The sequence below is a fragment of the Lissotriton vulgaris genome, chromosome 11 (assembly GCF_964263255.1).
Source record: "Lissotriton vulgaris chromosome 11, aLisVul1.2, whole genome shotgun sequence".
NCBI classification, from domain to species: domain Eukaryota; kingdom Metazoa; phylum Chordata; class Amphibia; order Caudata; family Salamandridae; genus Lissotriton; species Lissotriton vulgaris.
The window spans coordinates 775,512,211-775,534,644 of NC_141699.1; the positions used below are offsets into that span (position 1 = coordinate 775,512,211).

The 22,434-nt window shown below is 43.8% G+C and overlaps 1 protein-coding gene across 1 annotated transcript in view; it reads right to left on the reverse strand.

The window, feature by feature from the left end:
* The window catches only part of LOC147683486 (guanylate cyclase soluble subunit beta-2-like), a 350,021-nt gene that overhangs the window by 290,178 nt on the left and 37,409 nt on the right, over nucleotides 1-22,434 (reverse strand). The window lies entirely within an intron of this gene.

Genomic DNA, 22,434 nt, shown 5'->3' on the forward strand with positions numbered 1-22,434 from the left:
CTCTCTGTCCCAGTACTTTCAATCCAGAATCCTCAATCCACAACTATTTGCTGGAGGTGGCACAGGGATACTACCTTTAGCACTCTTAACGAAGGAGTAAATATCAGAACCTAACACTCCCAATTTACCTTCTTAAGCCATTAAAGATACACACCTATTCCTATGCCTAGTCTGTATACCTCTATTATTTGTTTTCCTTTACCCCTGCTCCAGCCCTGAACATTAAAATTATTTTTTTCTTCTTTCAAAACACTTTTTTGAATGATTTTCATAAAGTTAGAGAGTACTATGCGCCAGACTAGAGAGGCATGAGATATACATGAATTAGCAAGGAGAACATCAAAAGTGACAAAGTGACAACTTGTGGTCAATCCAGCAAAGGCAAGCAAACATTAATTTGCCACATGTCAGGCAAATATATCAAGTATTAATGATTAAATTATAGAAACATCTGTGCTGTGACAAAATGGCGAGCAATTTCAGTCATATGACTGGATCCACCTTAATAACCCCACGCCATAAAGAGACAAAGATAAGTGGCAGAGCAGTGAAGGTGAAAAAGAGAAACAGAAAGACGAAAGGAAAGAATGAGAAGACAAGAAAACAAGCTACAAGGTATAAATGACTCTACCGACCCATTAAAGTCACACTGTTTGAGATATGTGTAGAATGTTTAATAAAGGAGTAGAGTAAACTCCACAATTTCTGCAACACTCTGGGATTACCGATCACCATCATTTGTGTAGAGTGAGTACTCCTGAGATAAGTGACCTAAACCCACCAAGTTTGATGAGACACATGATTAAATGCTTTCCAATCAATGAGGATAACCTTAATGCTGATAGTCAAGGAGGGCCAAATCTAATTCTGACAACGAGAGTGTATTATCAGAAGCATAAGCACCTAGAAGTCTCATGGCAAAATCAAGAGCAATGTTTACATGGAAAATGTTGTGCAGTTGGGTCTGAATGTCTTCCCAGAATAGAGAATAGCAATTCACATTTGAAAAACATATGTTCTAAATTAACTCGTCTCTATTTACTGGACAAAAAGTGTCTGAGTCCAGGAGATGTAAGATGTATAATTTGACAGGGGTCCAGTAAAGGTGATGAGATATAAAAAAATATTGTTTGAATTAACAATGGAATTAATTTGTTTCAAAATAGAAGAGAAGATATTTCATTCCATGATGGGAGCTAAAGAGAAGTGGAGGCACAATTCTGGTAGTGAGTATTCCATTTGGATTGGATCGGGAGGGGAGAAATGATGGAGGAGGTGCATAACAATTGATAAACCTTCGAGGAAAAATGTCCTGATTGGAGGCATGTAGACAAAGCATTTTTAGGGTCTGGTGGCTGAAAAGAGCCTCATTTAGATATTTTTGCATTTATATTTAAAACTTCTAAAAGTTTAAGTCAGGAAGAGAAAATTTGTTTTATAGAGATGTGAATGAGAGTGATTCTGTATCTGAGCCAAGGTCACAGATCAGAGTAATACCTTTTGTTGCCCAAATATGACTTTTTTTGGCAGAAAAAGGCAGTCCATCTTTTTTATTATTCCACAGGAACATGTGAGTGAATTTGGAGAAGTCGCCAGAAAGATGTTTTTCAAACACTTTTAAGGCATCAAGGTATCAAAAATGATACAATAAGAATGTGCCAAGGAAAAAGTGGACATTGTGAGTAGCCCCATCTGAGAAAAAGCGTGGCGAGGGTGGTGCTCAATGATTAGCCTGTGGGGGGACACCTGGGGGAAGCTTGCAAGCCAACAAGAGCCTGGTGTAGCCAAAAGGCCATTTGATCAAACCAGTTATGTAGTTTACAACCACCTTCACTAAAATCCAATCTAAGATTCTCAAGGGAGATTTTAGATTTTTTTATTGTTACACAGAAATTCGGGGAACATTTTATCGAGGGAGGAGAAGAACAGATAGGAGAGTCTTAGAGGGAATATACTAGTTGGAAAATTCACCAAAGGTGCAATCACCGTTTTCAATTACTCTAATCTACCACTCGATTAAATAAATTTAGATGACCAAGCAATTAGTAATTCTATGATTTTATTGAGCATTTCTTGTACATTGTAGACTAGGGCATTCAAAAGATTATGATTGAACCATATTCCCAAATATTTTAGACAGTTCGATTGCCAAGAGAGGCTTGAGCGAACCACGCAGGAGGGGAGACAATGAACATTGAGTGGGAGAGCTTTGGTCTTGTCCCTGTTTGAGGAGTAGCCTGAGAAAGAGATTAAAAACTGAAATAATATTTTTAAAAAGCTGGGATAGCTGCGCCTGGAGTCCCTGAAAAGATCAAAATGTCATCCACATACGCAGCTGTTTTAAAACAGGTTTCTTTTAGCCAGAAACTGTTAATATCAGAGGAGACATTCATTGCATGTCTTAAAGGATCAATGGCTAACAGAAAAAGAAGAGGGGACAAAAGACAACCCTTTCTGTACATGTTAGACCTTAGCATGGTATTCCACCAAATGTTATGCCTTCCGCCTCAATTTTTGCTGATCTTGTTTTTGCTGGTCCTAGGACTTGCACACTTGCACCACTTTATCAAGAGGTAAAATGCATGTGCTCCCTCCTTAAAACATGTAATATTGACGTATCCCCAAATGGCAAATTTAATTTACTTCTAAGAACTTAATAAGGTGGCACTACATGTGCCCAGGGCCTGTAAAGTAAATGCTACTAGTGAGCCTGCAGCACTGACTGTGCTACCCACTTAAGTAGCCCTTTGAACATGTCTCAGGCCTGCCATGTCAGCCTTTGTGTGCCGTTTAAAACTGCCATTGTGACCTGGCCCAAAAATCTTTTTGCCAGGGTCAAACCTTCCTTTCTAATATATTCAAGGACCCCCAGGGTAGGCACAGGACAGCTCAAAGGTCAGGGTGCATTCTTTTTAAAATGTAGGACATGTCACTTTAATTTTTACATGTTTTGGTAGTGATAAACTCTTACATTTGTTTTTCACTACTGCAAGGTCTATCTCTCTCAGAGACTGACATTGGAGTAACCTTATTGCATTTAATAAGCTGTAATTTTTAAATGGGAACAGGTAATCAGATAATTTTGGTGTTTTTCGAATTGTAATGAAAATCCTAACGTATGGTGAAGTAGGTTTTTAAATTGCACTTTTGAAAATAAAATTTTTAGAAACTTGGCATTTTCCTGTCTTAGCTATTAAGTGCCTGTAGCCTTCCCTGGGTCGCATGACTGGGTGTAGTTAGCAATTGGGCGTTGTTTATTCCTCCTAGACTGCTACACACAATAGGGAGCTTAGCTGTGCCTGGAAAGACCATCACTGGTGGGATGGGAGAAAAGATCTGGGTACAGCCCCACCTATACCTTAATAGGCTGTATCCTGCCTCCACACAAAGTGTTGCATCCTGTAGTTAATCTGAAGCCAGGACAGGGGAGGCAGGAAGCCTGGGGACTTAAAGAGGAACCTCTAGAAGCTTCTCCCCCACTTCAAAGGTACAACTGGGTATAACACTACCACTTCAGTACACTTCTGGACCTGTGGATAGTCTGCCAGGAAAAGGGAATGCTGAGCTGCAGAAGGACTGCCAATCTGCCAGACTGCTGCCCTGGTGGACAGTTGTGATGCTGATTTGCTGTGTTGAGCAGCTTCTGCTTCCCATTTGCCTGGGTTAGAAGGATTGAACCTGCATGTCTTGAACCCAGAACCCCAGAGTGACTCCAAGGGCTAGTTGGATGGCCCCCTGACTTCAGTCTCAGAGACAAAAGGCTCCAACAATGTTGCTACTGCACCTGAACTCTGTCATCTGTTATTTTACCCTGTCAAGTGGTGCAACTCCAGTCCTGGACCATTGAAAGTGGGCCTAAGGTGCTCTGCCAGCTTCTGTGGCACCACCAAAAATGATGCATGTTCTCTGCTATAATGGGCAACCCTGAGCAGATTTGAAGCATCATGCAACTACATGGAACCACTGCAAAAGACCTGCATCGCAGACTATGCAATGCATCCTTAGCACAGGCCCTCCCTCACATCACTCATCGACAGCGGCCTCGACAATGACAACGTACTTCACCATGCAGCTTCACAGCTCCACATAATCAACGCATCACCCTGCCTGCACGGCAAGCCCCGGTCAAAAGAATCTTCGATGGTGGCACAGAACAATGCACTGCAGCATCGCCAGGTCTCAGAACAGAGGCATCGCTTTGGCTGCCCTGCGCAGCACATCTTCAACGTAGATCCTCACAAACTCTCTGCAAACCAGGATTGAAGGTTCTCCTTTCAGCAGGCCTCATTGAGTCCCTGCATTAGTCTTTCACTCCATCGCGGTCAGCCAGAAATTGTGACTTTATCCCGGTCCTGTGCGACCAGATATCCACAGTAGGCACTTTATGACTTTTGGCGCTATATTGACTAAACTCTTTAACATTTTATATTTCCTGTTCTACTAATTAGCTTATTGTTGTTTTGGTCTTGTTTTATTTATTAAAAACGACTCTCTTTTTCTAGTTCTGTTGAGGACTCCACTTGTGGTGTGTTTTCACTGTGTTACTGTTTAAAGTGTTGCACAAATACTTTACACATTGCCTCTGAGTTAAGCTTACCACAGGAAAAGAGAAAGAAAAAGGAAGAGCAAAAGTACAAAGCCCACCTCTTTAAATCAAGAGCAGGGAAATCCCTAAGAGGTGAGGCAAACTATGGCAAAATGGGTAGATCAAACTCCAAGGCAAAAGGAGACAAGGGAATCAGGAAATCTTCCACATCACCGTGACATCCTGACAAACTAGGTTAATCTTATTGCCGGTATATAAGTAAGGACAGACCCAAGCAATTGGATAAAACATAGACAGTATGTGGCAATAGTGAAATGGCATGAAGCACAATTCACCATATAAAAGGGTTGCCATCACTGAGACTTCAAGAGTACTCCAATAATGTGGACACAAAATTCGGAAATTAGAGCGGAGCCGCCATGTTGCTCAGCCTCCAAGCCTAAATAAACCCTGGACATTACAGTCCTAAATATGCTTAATTTCTGTTCAATTCTAACTTCTATTCCTGTTGCTCTTTTATCATCTGTTATCTGTACCATTTATGGTAAATAACCCCCATCCTAGCATGTAACTGAAAATGTTTAAACAAGTACTTTAAAAAAAATAATGATATATGGTTGTAAATCAGGCATGATTTTCATTGGCTGTGTAAAACAGAGAAATTGACTACAGAAGAGGTTCAAGAAAGTCATATCACAAAGAAAGACTTGCCAAATTACCCATAGAAATACAAAAAATGAAATTAAACATGTTAATCAATATGTTTCCACTGGCAAAAAAAGAAAAAAAAACATAGATTGGTGTCACAGTCAAGAAAACGAAGAAACGTCAGCGGCTAACTGTGCCAGACACTTTGATTCTGAATGAAACACTGCTAGCGAAACAGGAGGCCCGTGGAAACAAACATTGCAATTGGAATGAATGAATTAAAATACTGCCTGGAGAGTTTGAAAGGAAAAAGTGTTACTGTATGAATGTTGTCAAAGAAACATCCTTTACGACGCAACTTTAACCACGCTGTGCCTTTACAACGCAGGTTTTTCAACGCAAGTCATTACAACGAATTGCGCTGGGGGGCTCTGTAGGATAGGTAATAGTTTAATTTACTATTTAACACCTTCCCTACTATCCACGGGGACTGGAGTTGGAATAGTAAATTAAACTATTCACTATCCAGCACCCCACCAATGCAAGTCGTTGTAACGAATTGCGTTGAAAATCTTGCGTTGTAAAGGCATGCGTTGTAAAAGCATGCGTTGTAACAACGTACATCCATGTTGTCATGCAGTCATTCTTAAATATTCTCATTAACACAAACATTCATGAACAAAGCGAACATGAGACACTATATATACAACAGCGTGGACCCCCCCAACGTTATTTACAATAAACAAACTATGATGCAAGCGGGAAAAAGAGAAACCACAAATAATGAGGCCCTATCCTTCAGAGGAACTGCACCACATAGGTGGAATCATGGGCGACAGGAAATTGTTTAATGAACAGTTGAACTGTTAGTTACTAATGACAAACATTGCGCTCGACACTAAAATGAGGTCTTTGAAAGTAAATCACTTGTTGTATGACAGGCAGAATTTAGAAAATACATGCAGTGTGTCTGAAATCGAATTAGCAAGCACATTTCTTCTGCAGTAGTTGCTTGCCTGCAATCAGTAAACAAGCATTGGCAAACTCAGAAGGTCCTCCTGTGCGAGTTGATGTGAATAGTTCATTTGTTTTATTTTTGTATTGCAAGTACATAAAAAGAAAAAAAACAGAGCAAGCTACTGTCTAAACGTGATTGCAATATAAATAATTAACCATCGCAAAAAATGTTAACAAAACTAACCACCCGCTTCCAAACAGCGCTTAGAGACCCCTGGGTGATAAGGCGCTATACAATCCAATATACAATACAATACAATACAATACAACAGACAGGTGTACTTAGACAAAAATTCAGTAACCATTTTTACATTTAATATCACAGGAAGAAATAATGTTTATTGTGGGAAGAACTGCATTCTAAAGACATCATTTATGCATATAAGTGTGACTAAAACATTAAGAATGAAGAAAAAACATTGGCAAACCAAAATATTGGTGCACAAACCCCAGTACTGAAGTAAGTGTGTGTTTTTTTGAGGGGGGGGGTGCAATAGTGTGTGGGGGGGTGCACGCGTGTGTGTTTGTTAAGGGAATTCTAATTTGAAGTTCAATATTGGGTCTTTACCTGCAACTACTGTTATTATGGGAAAACTAAAGTTCAACTATGAGAAAATCTCAGCTCTGTTAATCCGTGACTCTAATATAAAAGTATCATTGTTACCTTAGCAGGCCAAGTTCAAGCCCAAATGTCTACGGTGTTACCCCAACTTGGAAACGGTTTGAATAACATTTATTTTTTATTATAATAGGATTTAAATGTATTCATGAAATAATGTTATCTTAGTTCACTCGAATGGTTGTACAGCAGCTGACATTGATCTGCAAGTTGCATTGATTAGCGGACTTTTTGATACAACTGATAACTATTGTTATTTCACGTGCCCTACACCCAGCTGATTACATTGTGGTCAGGCCAATCTCCAGAGCGCGCTACAAAGTGTGTTGTTAGGCAATTTTCCTTTAGCTCAACACATTCAGTTTTGTAATAAATTAAAGATACTCAAACAAAGAAGTCTGAGCAACCATTTACTGAGACACCATGTTATGCAATCTTAAATAAACAATTAAATTAGAATATCTTTCGGCGTTAACTCTAATAGACACACTGTTCTGTTAATGTTTGTTAAAACTGCTAAGGATTAACCGAAACACATTAATTTATTTGGCCAAGGGCCTTTTTAGAACGAAAAGAAGCACGCAATAGTATTTACAAGCTAAAGGAAAATCTGTACAATTTAAACTGTCACACAAATGTTGATTTGATGGTTAAAAGGCCCTGAATTTATAAACAAGCTAAATAACCTTCTCAAATAAATTGGACCTTATTAAGGCAAAGGAGCCAAATACATTGTTTTCTTAGTGACTAACTGGAAGAAATATGGCTAGATATAAGAAACGTGTAGCAAATTGAGACCCGTATTTTTCCAACAAGTGCGAAATTTAAAAAATCGCCCATTGTACAAATAGATTCGTTCCCAAAATTCAGTACCATAGTGGTTCACAATCCAGTCTACATCAATAATCAAAAAAAGGTAGGTCGAAAATTGCAACTCGCTGTGATTGGTGGCCATGGTGACCTGCTGTTCTGAGCAGACCACTGTGTCTGTAATGGCTTTCTAACACAAAGTACTGTTTTTTAATGCAGCCCGTTTTTCCTAAAAAAAATTGACTTTCAGGACCAGCCTGTTCCAGCCCACTGGCACACAGGACATGGGGCTCACACGGCCCGTAAACTCGTCACAGGCCGAAGACCAGGCCAAAGGTAAGCCTGTCTGCACCTGCCCACCGCCAGATTAGGCCAGGCTGGGCTCACTCTCTTTGTTTAGTGGTTTTCTGGCCTGAATACACTGACTCCTGATGGTATGCTGGGTAAGAGGAAAGTTAACTACCCACTGGAGAGTCTACCAAGGACAGTCATGGAAGGCATAAATTAGGAAATTACAAGGCACAAGTCCTATAAAAAGAAGTGGGGGGACTGACCAAGTTAGGCAGTATGCAAGTGAGATCATGACACGCCCTCACAGCATATGATGTCATGAAGCGTGCCATTCCACGTGGCATCACAGAAATGGACCTCACTGGAAGTAACATCTCAAGAAGTGACATCAGATACTAAGATCTCACACATATGTTTATCAGGTGTATCATGTGTACATTTAAGTGGGGGCGTGGCTTAGCCAGCAATGGCAGCAGTCGTGCTAGGGTAGAGCTCCACCAAGGGCTCCCTGTTCTGACTTCATTACTCAGAGAATAATTATCCGAGACAGATGGAAACTATCGGCAAGGCATCTGGGAACCCCATGAAGCTCTGAGGCAAGCCATGTCTGAATCAGTGACTGTCTGCTGCCCTGAGGCCTTCGGCTGTGTGGCGGGCCGGGCCAGCCCGCTGCAGGCTAGGGAGGACAATCAGGAAAGCCCGGGGTCGAGCTCCGCCCACAAGGCCCCGATTGTGTGGAGCAGTTCGGCAGGGAAGACGTCGCTGCATGTGATCGGAGCCCCGTTGCACCTCAGTGAGTACAAGGTGCGTTGCTCATGATGCGCCCTGGGCTCTAACGCAGTACACCGGCAGACCCCATCTACGGATCTACGCGCGGGGGTCACTACCTAATCATCCTGCGCTGCTGGGACAAGAGTTCACCTTATGAGCCACCACGATCCGGAGGTTGCGGCTTCTGCGTCTATTTCTGCTGACCGTGGCATAGGGGACGCTCTCTGGCCTGCCATCGTCCCACTATTCCTGAAATACACTTGCGGCCCTAATGTCCGGTTTCTAGCTGCTGGAAACGATCTGGCTGCCCCCTGAGTGCATGGCAGCCTTTGGACAGGTAGTCTGCACAAGGCTCTTACTGCACCTTGGACGGGTTGTGTGCTGGCGACTGGCGCTGTGATCAGGCTAGGCCCCACTGGATTAGCCCCCAAGCCAGAAACATACAATTGGGCTGAGACTGCAGGACCGAGGTGTTCTTTGGACCAGTGAAGTCCCCTAGTAGCCTGGCATTGTATTCTTTTACTGGATGCATTTTGTGACGCCGGTGAGGCGGGAGCCTATGTCCTGGGGGTGGCCTTGAAGTGGTTGAGTGCCTGATGGCACACCTAAAGCCTAGAATATAACCTCTGTGGCCAGGCTATCATCTGCCGACCTGCCTGAAAGACTTGGGGCTACCTTGGCATCGGAGGAGCGGTTGTACTCTAGTCCCAGCTACATATGTGCCTGGAGCAGATCCTGGTACTTGGCAGAGCGACACCCTAGCGGCTTGGTTCTACCGGAGGACTGGCTTTTCTTTGGCCTCTGGCTTTAGAAGAGAGGATCAGGCTTGGGGACATAGGAGACACATGCCTCAACTAGATGTAATCTCCGAGAAGTGGTGAGACGACCTTCCTTTACAACGTCAACAATATTGGATATTGGACAGTGCAGTATCAACTCCAGATCACCGTCAGCCCAAGATCGATGTCGCAGGGTAGGCAACTACCATAAACGTGCCTGAAGCATCGGTCCCACCTCCACAAACACGAGAAAGATGGCGGAAGCGGAATCGCAAGCCAATATGTCTTGCAAGCTGGATGTGGTACTGGCCGCTTTTGAAAAGCTGGGGAAAACCCTGAACCACACCGCAACGCCCTGGAAAGCAAAATTGACAAAGCAGTAATAGATCTTACACTGCTACATGCCGATCATTGCAAATTAACAGACTGTACCGATGCACTCAAGGTCACAGTGGCGGAGGTGACTCCTCGAGTGACGGAAGCAGAAAAACATATCCAACAACCCCTCAACAGGGTGGACTTCTTTGAAGACAGGGCGGAGGACGTGGAAGGGCGGGCCCGTCGCTACAATGTGCGAGTGATGGGTCTGCCGGAAGGAACAGAGGAGAGGAATCCTATGGAGCATGTGGTATCCTGGCTGCATGCCCTCCTGCCGGAAGGAACTCTCTCCCAGCATTTTGTTTTGGAAAGGGCGCAGCGGGTGCTGGCTCATCCTTTGCCGACAGGATCTAACCTCAGGCCTCTACTGATCCGACTATTGAACTATAGGGATAGAGACACGATCTTACAGGAAACGAGGAAACTGCACAGCATCCAAGTGGATAACCGCAAAGTGATGTTCTTCCCTCATTATACCTTTCAAGTGCAAAAGCAGAGGTACTCGTACATGGTGGTGAAGAAACGCCTCAGGCAAATCAATTTAAAGTATTCTTTATTATTCCCAGCATGCCTGAGAGTAGTAGCAAATGGGAAGGCGCACTTTTTTACCACATCTGAGGAGGCTGAAGATTGCTTGACAGGTACTCTCCATCGGGAACTGCGTCCGAAACTGGCCGAGAGCGCAGTAAGCCACCCAGTGAGGCATCACGTTGTCGCCGCTCCAGGGGAAGGAGGCAATGGAACCCAGAGATTTCTCAAAAGCTAGCCCAGATTTGGAACAAGTATTACAGCGACAACAGGGTGCTCTACAGGCAGTAGCATGCATCAGCGGAACGCAGATGGAGGACAATATATCTATCTCCAGCCTGCAGGATCAAGCCAGCGAGGTAGATACTGATGAATCGTCAGATGATCCTCTCATTACGCAGGACTCGTTTGAACAGCCAGATGTCACCCCTCAGACAGCTGATAATATTGTCTGATGAACACTGCCGCCTCTAGCTAACTGGACTACATTGTGACTCATGATTATGCATGAAAGTATATGTTTATATACTGTATATTGATTTGAGCTATTCGATGTGAAGGAGCAATATTATTGTTTACTTTATTCTATGGTTGTCAATTTTGGGGTTGGTATGTTCGTGTCAAGATAGCAGCACTCCTCACATGATGTATAGTGGTCCTGAGATTTCGCATTCAATTGTTATAGATGTCCTTATTAGTGGGTTATTTGGGAGTGATCGTAAGCCCCCCCATTTTTTTTCTCTCTGATAGATTTAGGATAGTATGAGCCATGACTGGTCAGTGACAGGGGAGCCCCGGGTAAGTCTTTCTTCGTCTTTTCGTCTTGGGGAGTCTTTATTTCTTTCCCCTCACTGCATTCAAATTAGAGGGCACAGGGCACCCCCGCTGATTTAGATAGTTTGGTATTTCCACATATGGTTTGGACGATTGCCTGTTGCATATTCGCCCTTTTGGTATTTTTTCTTTTTTGTGCCTATGTCAGATATACACTGATTTGTATGGAATGTTTCTTTTATTATTCATTGTTGTTGATTATTATATTTTTATTTTGGCTTGTCATGTCATGCTTCGTGGGCTGTGTTGAGATTAATGTGTCGCACTTGGGAGCGGAGCGAGGTACCTTGGGGCCCACAATATACACACTCCACTTTCCCCCTTTTGCAGATGGACCTGGCACGCTTGCGTGCACGATTAATCTATCAATAATATGACACCCATCAAGTTCATTACCTGGAACGTGAGGTGAATCCATACTCCGTCACGTCGGTACCTTATTTATTCATATTTGAAGCGACACCATGTCCAAATAGCACTGTTGCAGGAAACATACTTGCACAAGTCAGAGCTACAGAGGCTACGTAGGCGCTGGAGGGGTCAACTATATGCGACAGGTTACTCGGCGTTTGCACGAGGGGTGTTGGTGTGGGTAAAACCAGGAACCCTTTTTCGAGTGGTAGACTCCCTTATTGGCACAGAAGGCAGGTATGTCAAAGTTAAGGGTACTTTGGATGGGAGGCATATATTATTGGCTTCTCTCTATGCGATGAACATAGAACAGGCAGCCTTCCTGGATATGGTCTCCCTTAAATTGGCAGGATGGCACGACATTCCCTTGATACTGGGAGGTGACTATAACAGTGTATTAGATGTATCATTGGATAGATCTTTCCCCCCCTGTCTGGCACGTCCACACACACCGCGGCAAGGGCATTAAATCACTGGGCGACACATTGGCACCTGTCAGATGCATGGCGACACCATAACCCGCATGACAAGGTGTATTCCTATTATTCTGGGGCACATGGACTTCACGTACGCCTTGACCGATTCATGGTATCAAACGATCTTCTCCTGTGCATTGTAAGATCAACTTATATGGGGCGGACACACTCCGATCATAATTCGCACATTGTTGAGGTGGGTTGGGAGGAGGAGATGCCGCCAATCCCCATGTGGCGGTTACAACCAGATGTGCTACTAGATGCATTATCCAGATACTCTCTGGCCACCAGTGTGGCCCAGTGTTTTGATGATAATGCGGGCACTGCCTCATCACTGTTGGTGGAGTGAGATGCCCTCAAAGTAGTAGTCAGGAGTCACTGCTTGGGGACACAGGCCGGCATCAGAGTACAGCTGGAAAAAGATCTTACTGTATTAGAGAGGCAGCTGGGGGATCGCGAAACAGAAGAGGTCGATGGGCCCCGGGGACAGCTGAATCATTCGAGAGAGAAACATGCACAATTACTAGAGAGCGTGCGATGCCTCAACTATGCTGCACACTCTGTATGGACACACCATATGGGGGATAAAGCGGATAAGCTGTTAACTTGGCTCATCCGTCAAGAAGAGTCGCTGTCCCCTATCACATCGGTGCAAGCGGCTTTAGGAACCATAGTCTATACGCAACGTGACATTCATGCCACGGTTGTGGCCCATTATCAGGGCCTCTACAAATCGCGAACACAAGCCATGCCCTTGGAGTTGCAGTCTTACCTAGAGTGGATGGAATTAGTGCATCCCACGCCTGCACAGATAAAAGGTCTGAATACGTCGCTCACTGGGCAGGTAATACGAGAGAGCATATGCTCCTTATCCAATGGGAAGTCGCCGGAACCGGATGGCTTACCAGATGAATTTTATAAAGCGTATGCGTGTATTTTGGTGCAACAATTGCTGAAGACGTATCCATCTACACTTGAGGCATTATTGGTCTCTCTCCTGAAACCTGACAAAAACCCTGAGTCCCTGGGGTCCTATCAACCTATGGCGCTACTCAACACTGACTATAAAAAATGTGCGTAATTGCTGGCTAGGCGGCACTCACCGTTGGTAAAAACGTTGGTGCATCCGAACCAGAACGGTTTCATACCGACCAGGAACACCTCAATGAATCTCCGTCGGTTTTTTCAAGTACAACAATATGCCCTCCATAGATGGCCTTGCTCCAGTTGCCTGGTACTAGATCTGGAAAAGGCCTTTGATTCTTTGGAATGGCCCTACCTGGTGTCTGTGCTCGAAAAGTATGAGCTCGGGGACCATTATCTCAGTATGATCCAGTTGTTGTATCAACGCCCTACCATCCGGATTCGTACAGGCAGGCTCATATCATATTCTGTTAAAGTACGGCGGGGCACAAGCCAGGGTTGCCCGAGGTCCCGCTGCTCTTTGCCTTAGCCATGGAACCGCTGGCGATGCTGCTCCGCAGCGGTGGAGAACACTGGGGCATACCACTAGGAGACGGGACTCATGCAGTGTCACTGTACGTTGATGATTTATTATTATACGTCCGAGATATAAGTGACCTCCCCGCATCTATAGAGGGCGTGTGGAAGACTTTTGAGGAGATGTCGGGCCTCCGGGTTAACTGGGCTAAGTCTGGAGTATACCCCTTTGATGCGCGCATGGAATAGACGGACGTGTGTATCAACGATTCACGCCTCCCGTGGTATCCTACCACCTTCCGATACCTAGGCTTATTTATTTATTGGTCACCAGAAGATTTGCTGGACGGAAACTTAATGAGGGCGATCTCAGCGGTGCGTGCCTAAGTACAGTTTTGGAAAACACTCCAGTTGAATGTTATGAGCTGGATCACACTACTGAAGATGATAGTTCTTCCCAAGCTGTTAAATTATTTTTCAAACCTTTTGGTCCATGTCCCATCCAAAATATTCAGTGACTTGGAGAGCATATACCGAGACTTCATATGGAATAAAGGCAGGTCACGTGTGGCGCTTTGGAAATTATATGCACCTGCCAGTCAGGGGAGGTTAGCAGTTCCCAACATGGAGGTGTACTATACAGCTGCTCAGTTGCAATGGGTAACGAAATGGCTGAATGGCAGCAGTTTAGACGACACGGCAACCTCACAACAGCCATGGACTCATACTCAAATATGTCATCTGTTTCACCCTGCGGCAAAGGCCCCAAGACCATCCCAGCTACATTTAGGGTTAGCATATAGATGCTACAGAAGAAGTCTACATCTCTCTCGCGCAACTCTTCCATACACCCCAATAATACCACTCCTAGGGACACCGAGAGGGAGGGCGGGTACTGCTGAGGAGGCTCTCACACATTGACATGCGGCAGGCATGGACACTCCAGGAGACTTATATAGAAATGGTACACTGTTAACGTTCGAGGCTCTGACGGATGATACAGACTTGCCTGTAGGACAATTCTTACTACACACCTCCTTGGTGCGAGCACTGTTGGCTCTTTGGGGAGACTTAACGACTGAGCCCTCAATGCATTCATTAATACAATATTTATACGTTATGGGAGCGGGGTTACACATATTACATTGGCTGGTGACGGCCTTGATGACACATACATTGAAACCAATGACATCCCTCCATGCCCGCAGGGAGGCAGACCATGGACAACCATGGACAGACAAGGAATGGACCAATATCTTGGCCTGCCCCAGTTATATACCAAGAAATTCCAGAATCAAATTAATACAAACTTACATCTTACATAGGGTGTATCTCTCCCCCGATAAAATCAACAGATATTTCAACATTATCACTTCCGTGTGCCCATGCCGTAGGCAGCCTTATGCAGACCTGCTACATGTGTTGTGGTCCTGTGCTTCCCTTCAAACCTATTGGCACGAGGTCACCACATCCCTAGCGCTCCGCACAGACACACCTTTGCCACTATCATGGGAGGTTTGTATATTGAGACTTTACGCAAGGACCAGAAGAAACAAAGTAGCATTGCGATTTAAAGATTTGGGATTGATAATTGCGAAGCGCCTGCTTACTGAACAGTGGAAACACTCAGACCCTCCTGAGCTGATCAGCTGGAAACGATCTCTTATGAATTGGGCCTAAGCAGAGAGCACAGCACTACACAGGGAGGAAACTGCAGGGCTACGCAAGTTCCCCATAGCGTAATGCTGGGACACTATACTCTCAGCGTTTACCAACAAAAGTGCTGACGATGCGGATGCCACCCACCAGATGAACACATAATATCCATGCTGGCGGCCCTAGTCCATAGGAGATGCGATATTAACGGAAGGGAATTAGACATTGTAGCGTAGTTGTCATTTGATGTGGTAGACCCCATGCCCCTTTTGCCTGTCAGGTGGCACACCAACATTCTACAGCCCCTCAGAAATTCTGATAGGTTTGTGTCTTGCCCTGATACGCTCCCCACAATGGGGATAGTGATACACGGCCCTATGCATAGGCAGCGAAGAGTATTACAATTTATAAATTAATGACAGCCCCTTTATCTTTTTGTTTTAAATAGGTTGTTAGGAGATGTTTATTGGAACATGAATATCTTATTGGTGAACCCCCACCTTCGCTCATTCCGTTCCATTATAAAGCCTTGCGGTTAGGGATCAAAGTGACTATTCATTGGTTTCCAGTGCATCTTCTGATGATGTTTACGTTATGTATACATATATTGTTTATAATCAACGATATAGATGCATGGAGTTCCTATTTAACACTGTATGCTAAACACAGTGTTGCGGAACTGTGAACAAGTAATCATGACATTATATGGTTTGCCATTTGTTGATTTCACATATGGGAGTTAAGACACAAAATAACTAGGCCACTGTAATGTATGATAATAATCTACACACTGAGATTCTATGATTGTATCGAATAAATCTGTAAATTGATTTCTTGTTGGCTAATATGTACAATCATGCAATATGTAATGTAAAGGGGAACAATTATAGTATGGAACAATAAAACAAAAAAAATCAATAAAGATATATTTTTTAAAATGAGTACATTTAAGTGCATTATGATAATTAACAAATGAGATTTGGGGTCGGGGTTGTTTCACAAAAAGTGGCGCAATCCTGGTGCAAAATCTGGCCCTCAACTAATACATTTTTTTTAAACCCTGCCACAAAGAAATCGGCAACAAGGAAAAGCATGGTAGAAGATCTGTTCTGCTTAATTGGTTGCAAAGACTGCATTTTAAAATATTTTATGGGGTTAAGGCATCTGCTGCAGAGGTGCCCAATACATCGCAGGGAATAATAATAATGGTGAGATAACTCTGGAGGTTAACACATTTGTTGGAGAAATCATTGTTTTGTGTAGTCCCAAATTTGAATCAAATAAGTAGAAGATTAATTTGTCTCCTGCAAAACATAAGCGCAAACTGTTCTTGGGGCGGGGGGGGGGGGCATTTGGGGATTGTTGAACCTCTATTTTGTTGTTACCCACTTCAGGTTTGTTATTCATGATATCGCAACACACATGGTGTGCATCTTATACAATGTGGTGAACATAAATGTGCCACTTAATTATGCACTACTGCGCTGATATGTGTATGTTATAACATATGCTAACTGAAAATGCAATAAAATATGTTCTACAAAAAGTTGTCTCCTGCAAAGCAAATCATGTAACATGCGAATCACAGATTTTTATTTTATGTAGATAGGTAAGTGGATTACTGCTTTGATCACAGAGATCATTTTGTTACTTGCAGTTCATGAATTGTATTCCTTCTAGTAGACCACAGTGAGCTATGAAGGGCATTTGACTCCTACACCTTGCAACCCTGAATGTCTCATGTAACATATCTTGAACATTGATTTGAACACTTACACGAGTTATTATGAATGGATAATGTGTATGTTATGTAAAGCACTCTAACACTGTATTGGGATGAGTGGCGCTATTAAAGAAATAAAATAGTGCTATTTAAATTGTTATTTGTGTAACTACTGGGACAGACACACACATCTGACAGTCTTACAGTGCATGCACTTATATACAGGGACTGGACAAAGTAAAAATCAGGCATCTCTTAATTACTTGTGAAGAGATAACAAGCTGTGCTTTTGTTTTCTCTCCCTTGCATTTAAGTGTGAGGTTCCAGTCCGCCTTCAGTCAGAGACTCAATCAAAAGGAGGCCTGATGGCCCCTTAACTTCTGCCTTTATCTTTAGCACAGCTGGGAGTGAACCCCCGACCCCCCCCCCCCCCCCCCGACACCCGACCCCCCCAGCCTGCACGATGCTGCTGGGAATGGAAAGCAGACAACGTGCAGGAGCTGTTGAACATGTCCCGTTGTCTGATATTCAACATAATTCTGTGGGGCCCAACTTCCTGGCAGGGTGGACGGCGTCCACCCTGTAAAAATAGTGGGTGGACGCCGTGTACCCCCGTGTACCCCCGACTCGTGCCCCGGAATTTGATTTCCATTGAGGGAAGGATTGACCTAGTCAAAAAATGATCATCCATTCCGGCCTATGAACCCCAAAGTACCGTAATTGCAGGGGGAAATAGGGGAGAGAAATCCAATGGTATTAAGGATATTGTGAGCAATAATCAGTTCTGCATACCCATGGCACAATTGGCAAACACTGCAGGAAGTTTAGTCTCGGGCGAGACCTTTCAAATGTAACTTATTTTACGCCCATCTTTGAAAAGGAAAAAAAGGGATTGTGCCCGGTTCAGAGGAGGGGACAGGGAACCGAGCTTCTCATCAATAAACAAAACTAGGGAGTGCACAGACACTGGAAAGAAACAAATAAGGAATGAGAAGCAATTATCCTTGAAGGAAATGTCAAATTTGGAATCTCGTGTGATAACTCATTTTACAAGATGTGTTGACAGGATGGAGGACGTGCTTTTAGAATTCTATACAGAGATCTCTGGCAAATGAAGTAAAAATAGCAATAAGTTAGGTGAGTTAAAAGGCACCTGTCCCACACCATTGTATTTTTCAATGAATCTAAGCAAATCCTTTAATTTCACGAGCCATCATCTGCCCCTCGACAGGCTGATGGAGGGCGTGTCACGTCCCAGGAGGCTAGCTGTCCTAATCCTGTAATGGTAATCCCAAACCCTGATGTAATGAGGGATGTAAATGCCAACGAGGAACCAAGAGCTAAAACGTGTCATCCCCCAGAGTGTACATCATATATAATAGCCCTGAAGGACGTTCCAATTCTACCGCCAACAGCAAAGGAAAATGACTCTGCTCTTAAAAACAGGACAAAGTTATTGGTTAAACTTTATTTCTAGATGGTCAAAATACCGTTCAGCAGACGTTCTTATGGTCAGAAGAACTCCCTGGATTGATACTTCCAAAAAGGAAACACTCGGCGCCTTTGTAATTGTAAATATGAAATCACCTTCTATTATGACATCTCTTTTACTTTGTTTACATAGCCGGAAACCAGCACAGGGTTCAATTCAGTCCGTGCCCTTAAACTATTTTTATATAGACCTTCAGACCTCTGAATTGTGAGAATTGCCTTAACTGTCCCTTTGGCCATAAGGAGGAGCTCAATTTTTTTATGTAAACATATGAAATAGCTTTGCTGCCTTACCCTCTCTGGAGGACTTGGGCTAATTTTGCACTCAAAAGGACCCAGTTATATTGTGGCGCATGACCACGCTTGAGTTTCTAGAGGGGTATCTTAAACAGTCAGAAAATTAAGCATCTTGATCAGGAAACCTTGCAACGAGGCTGGCGGTTAATGAGGACCCTCTCATGGGTAATCCCAGACCCAGACAATCCCTTAAACTGCTGCTGGAAATTTAGTGCTGATGTCCACCGGAAATTGACATATTCAGGCTGGCTATTGTTACGTCATGTACGTATGGGGTCGTGCCCGCTGCGCGTTACGTATGCGACAAGTAGACGGTGCCAGGCCCTGTGTTAGTCATAGACGTAGGGTGTTGCACCAGGTATGCCATTCCCTCTTTTTTTTTTGTCCCAAAAGTAGATCTAAATAACTTTAAACAGTCTATGAGAGCAAGCGATAATCTAAAATATTTCAAACATTTATATATTTCTAACTGTAATAAACTTACATTATGATAAATATATATTGTCAAAATCACGTTGGGTGTGGCCTCCTTGCACTCTCTGTGCTCAATTGCCATGTGACCTTAAAATAAAAAGCATTTGATTGCTTCATAACATTTCCCATTGTAACAGTTGGAAGACCCCTCCCATTTTACTTATTCTCTCTACAACGTTTAATGAGAGACACCTTTTCTGGTTAGAGAGCTTTTTTGAAAAGTTTTTTGCTGTGAACACATATCTTATACTACACACAACATGTAACGATCATTTTGATCAATATTCATAATCTGTACGTTAGCCTTCCATGTGTGATTGCCATGCATCTCAAACGCTCCATTAAAAAACAAAATGTGTTACACGATGCCCCTGGTGTGTGTGTGTGTGTGCACATTATTGTGCTCCCTTTCGGCCTGGGTATTCGTGGCTCTAAGAAGTATTAGGAGCCACGAGCAGAGTGCATATCCTAGATCACATGTGACAAACAGTAAAACAGCAATGTGTAGATTTCTTTTGCTGTATACGTCAGGCTTTACCAATATACTAATGTGTTATATGTGAGACTTTCAGATTCACATTTGACATGTATTCCTTGACTGTAATGAGTGTTATCACTGTGTATGACATAGCCTCACTGCTGATCCTCCCTCCATCCGACCACATTCACATGTGTACGCTTCGCCATAGCAACACTTTCAATAATACTGCACACCATTGACATGCGTCTCTGCGCATATCCACAACCTTGACAACATGTAATGTTCACCATTCAATCTTTTGAAACACCGTCTCATTAACGATAGTTTCCGCCCTCCCGACACATGCTACACTAATCTAAATTGCACACTCTGCGAGGTCAAAACTACAAAAGAAACACACATAAGTACACTTCCTGGCCAGACTGGAACTGAAGAACGCCCAGGTCCCCAGAATACTTATTCACACCCCTATACTGGTCAGGCGTAAGCAAGCCCAGCCCACTTTGCGTACGTATAAATAGGATAACCACGGCGATGCACGTCCCTCTTCTTCCACACTGCCTCAGGTGATAGGGCTGCATCCACCTCGCATATCACAATGCGCAATAAAAAAAAGGGATCCATGAGGTGTATACTATCCTGGCAATCAACACGGGCTCTAAATTGTGAGCCCTCCTGCCCGTCGTCTACAAAAGGGATCCATGAGGTGTACACCATCCTGTAATCATCACTCCGCCTTAATTGTGAGCACTGCTGCCCGTAGTGTTTGCTCACACAACAATGACAGCAGATAAGCAGAACGGCCTGGGTGCTCAGGGCCTCGAATTGAGCATGGTGCAGCGGGACGGGAGGGGTGCTTCACCCTGGCTGCACAGGTGCGAACAAACGATGTTGCTGTTCGTAATGATGTGATCTCTGACCTGATTCAGTCTCATCTCTGTTTCATTTTAAAGACCTGCTGGACCGTACTGTAGGCCTGAGCCAGTGGCAGCGCTGCCCTACAGACACCTCTTGAGCGCAGTGCTGAGGGAGGGGTGGGATGCATCAGCCTGAGTGCGCACATGCGAATAAGCGATGTTGCCGTGTGTAATGATGTGATCTCTTACCTCATTCAGTCACATCTCTGTCTTATTTTAAGGACCTGCTCTACCATACTGTAGGCCTGAGCCTGTGGGCAGCGCTGCCCTACAGACACCTGTTGAGCGCGATGCTGCGGGAGGGGTGGGGTGCATCACCCTGAGTGCGCATGTGCGAAAAAGCAATGTTGCTGTGCATAATGATGTGATCTCTGTCCTCATTCAGTCACATCTGTCTCATTTTAAGGGCCTGCTGTACCATACTGCAGGCCTGAGCCAGCGGGCAGCGCTGCCCTACTGACACATGGCATTGGCTTTTAGGGCACTGTAGTCAGCTTGTTACTAAGTGTACATACACACAGGCAACCGCCACTGCATTACACACGCACATTATGCTTCTAGCATGCGCTCTGTTCCTTTCTATATAAACCTTCGTATAACGTATTATTATTTAACCTTGTGAATTCTCGATCACTCCAACTCCTCTTTGAACCACGATTACCACTAACAGTTGGTAGATCGTACTTCAAAAATGAAGGGTGCACTCAACTCCTGTTTTCTATCAAGCTTGAAATAAACCTTCATTTACCTCCAGACGTTTCCAGCATTAAATTACTGCTCCCTTTTTAGACATTCAATTGATTGCCTCAAGAAGGGGGGAGTAGGAGCTGACCCCGCAATTATGCCCTGGGCCTTCTGACACCTTCTATTGTGGTATCAAGACGCCGTCCCCGACCGGAGACCTGGTCTACCGTACAAACGTACCCCGGACTCGGAGCTTGCACCAACACGTCGTCGGACACACCGGTGGTGGCAGGTGAGCAGTAACGCATCAGTGTGTAAGAACTACAATTGAGCACAGAGCGGGGGAAGGGGCTGGGGTGCAGCACCCTGGGTGCACAGGTGCATGCAAGCGATTTACCCATAGCTAATAATGTAGGACTATATTATCAAAGAACGGCGAAAACATTATCGTTGCTTTAGCGACAGGAAACTAAAGAGGCGATAATGGACTTGATAATATGCCCTTGTGAATTCCCATAGAAGCCCAGGTTCAAATCAGAACCTGGACTTCTATGGAAATTTACAAGGGCAATTTATCGCCCCCTTATCGCCACTTTAGTGGCAATTTCATGCGGCTAAAGCGGAGATAATGTTATCGCTGTTCCTTGATAATATGGCCCCTAATCTCTGGCCTCATGTGTTTCATTTTAAGGACTTGCTGAACCACACTCTTTCTCGCGGGCCCCAGCATCCTAGACAAACGGGTGACGGGAGTGTAAACACTAAGGGCTGGGTGCAGTAGGCCAAAGCTCTGTCTCCTCCACCATCTCTTTTTTAGACACTCCCTCCCCTTCTCCCTTCCACCCACTCCCCTCCCTTCCATTCTCACTATCGTCCTTTCATTCGGACTACCTTTCTTTACCTCTTCCACATAGCACACATACTTATGTTTAATTTTTGTCTTGCAGGTTTCCTACGCTGCTTCCACTGGAGTCCAACCCACATTTTTTATATTATACTGTTTGTTCTATTAAACTTACGTTTCTATTTATTTGTGTTTTAATAAAGGTTATTTTTTTTCAAATAAATAACTGAGTGTAAAGGTCTTCTTTTTCTGTCACTTGTCTAATATTTATTGTAAAAATCACCTGTTTATAGGAGATTTTAAGGACAAACTTTTCTAA